This window comes from Palaemon carinicauda, chromosome 1 (assembly GCF_036898095.1).
Source record: "Palaemon carinicauda isolate YSFRI2023 chromosome 1, ASM3689809v2, whole genome shotgun sequence".
NCBI classification, from domain to species: domain Eukaryota; kingdom Metazoa; phylum Arthropoda; class Malacostraca; order Decapoda; family Palaemonidae; genus Palaemon; species Palaemon carinicauda.
In genome coordinates, this window is record NC_090725.1 from 297,713,914 (window position 1) to 297,716,413 (window position 2,500).

At 45.0% G+C, this 2,500-nt stretch overlaps 1 pseudogene; it reads right to left on the minus strand.

Moving 5' to 3' along the window:
• The window catches only part of LOC137657952 (uncharacterized), a 21,243-nt pseudogene that overhangs the window by 8,847 nt on the left and 9,896 nt on the right, over nt 1-2,500 (minus strand).

The following is a 2,500-nucleotide window of genomic DNA, read 5'->3' on the forward strand; positions in this document are numbered from 1 at the left end:
TTCGTATTTTTCGCAAAGTTTAGTATGCGGTGTGTGTGCTGGTGCATTGTCCTGCAGAGAGATCTCAACCCAGAGAGAGAGAGAGAGAGAGAGAGAGAGAGATGCTTTTTTCGCGTATCTTCGTATTTTTCGCAAAGTTTAGTATGCGGTGTGTGTGCTGGTGCATTGTCCTGCAAAGAGATCTCAACCCAGAGAGAGAGAGAGAGAGAGAGAGAGATGCTTTTTTCGCGTATCTTCGTATTTTTCGCAAAGTTTAGTATGCGGTGTGTGTGCTGGTGCATTGTCCTGCAAAGAGATCTCAACCCAGAGAGAGAGAGAGAGAGAGATGCTTTTTTTGCGTATCTTCGTATTTTTCGCAAAGTTTAGTATGCGGTGTGTGTGCTGGTGCATTGTCCTGCAAAGAGATCTCAACCCAGAGAGAGAGAGAGAGAGAGAGAGAGAGAGATGCTTTTTTCGCGTATCTTCGTATTTTTCGCAAAGTTTAGTATGCGGTGTGTGTGCTGGTGCATTGTCCTGCAAAGAGATCTCAACCCAGAGAGAGAGAGAGAGAGAGAGAGAGATGCTTTTTTCGCGTATCTTCGTATTTTTCGCAAAGTTTAGTATGCGGTGTGTGTGCTGGTGCATTGTCCTGCAAAGAGATCTCAACCCAGAGAGAGAGAGAGAGAGAGATGCTTTTTTTGCGTATCTTCGTATTTTTCGCAAAGTTTAGTATGCGGTGTGTGTGCTGGTGCATTGTCCTGCAAAGAGATCTCAACCCAGAGAGAGAGAGAGAGAGAGAGAGAGAGAGAGATGCTTTTTTCGCGTATCTTCGTATTTTTCGCAAAGTTTAGTATGCGGTGTGTGTGCTGGTGCATTGTCCTGCAAAGAGATCTCAACCCAGAGAGAGAGAGAGAGAGAGAGAGAGAGAGAGATGCTTTTTTCGCGTATCTTCGTATTTTTCGCAAAGTTTAGTATGCGGTGTGTGTGCTGGTGCATTGTCCTGCAAAGAGATCTCAACCCAGAGAGAGAGAGAGAGAGAGAGAGAGAGAGAGATGCTTTTTTCGCGTATCTTCGTATTTTTCGCAAAGTTTAGTATGCGGTGTGTGTGCTGGTGCATTGTCCTGCAAAGAGATCTCAACCCAGAGAGAGAGAGAGAGAGAGAGAGAGAGAGATGCTTTTTTCGCGTATCTTCGTATTTTTCGCAAAGTTTAGTATGCGGTGTGTGTGCTGGTGCATTGTCCTGCAAAGAGATCTCAACCCAGAGAGAGAGAGAGAGAGAGAGAGAGAGAGATGCTTTTTTCGCGTATCTTCGTATTTTTCGCAAAGTTTAGTATGCGGTGTGTGTGCTGGTGCATTGTCCTGCAAAGAGATCTCAACCCAGAGAGAGAGAGAGAGAGAGAGAGAGATGCTTTTTTCGCGTATCTTCGTATTTTTCGCAAAGTTTAGTATGCGGTGTGTGTGCTGGTGCATTGTCCTGCAAAGAGATCTCAACCCAGAGAGAGAGAGAGAGAGAGATGCTTTTTTTGCGTATCTTCGTATTTTTCGCAAAGTTTAGTATGCGGTGTGTGTGCTGGTGCATTGTCCTGCAAAGAGATCTCAACCCAGAGAGAGAGAGAGAGAGAGAGAGAGAGAGATGCTTTTTTCGCGTATCTTCGTATTTTTCGCAAAGTTTAGTATGCGGTGTGTGTGCTGGTGCATTGTCCTGCAAAGAGATCTCAACCCAGAGAGAGAGAGAGAGAGAGAGAGAGAGAGATGCTTTTTTCGCGTATCTTCGTATTTTTCGCAAAGTTTAGTATGCGGTGTGTGTGCTGGTGCATTGTCCTGCAAAGAGATCTCAACCCAGAGAGAGAGAGAGAGAGAGAGAGAGAGAGATGCTTTTTTCGCGTATCTTCGTATTTTTCGCAAAGTTTAGTATGCGGTGTGTGTGCTGGTGCATTGTCCTGCAAAGAGATCTCAACCCAGAGAGAGAGAGAGAGAGAGAGAGAGAGAGAGAGAGATGCTTTTTTCGCGTATCTTCGTATTTTTCGCAAAGTTTAGTATGCGGTGTGTGTGCTGGTGCATTGTCCTGCAAAGAGATCTCAACCCAGAGAGAGAGAGAGAGAGAGAGAGAGAGAGAGAGAGATGCTTTTTTCGCGTATCTTCGTATTTTTCGCAAAGTTTAGTATGCGGTGTGTCTGCTGGTGCATTGTCCTGCAAAGAGATCTCAACCCAGAAAGAGAGAGAGAGAGAGAGAGAGAGAGAGAGAGAGAGATGCTTTTTTTGCGTATCTTCGTATTTTTCGCAAAGTTTAGTATGCATTGTGTGCGCTGGTGCATTGTCCTGCAAAGAGATCTCAACCCAGAAAGAGAGAGAGAGAGAGAGAGAGAGAGAGATGCTTTTTTTGCGTATCTTTGTATTTTTCGCAAAGTTTAGTATGCGGTGTGTGTGCTGGTGCATTGTCCTGCAAAGAGATCTCAACCCTGAGAGAGAGAGAGAGAGAGAGAGAGAGAGAGAGAGAGAGAGAGAGATGCTTTTTTTTACG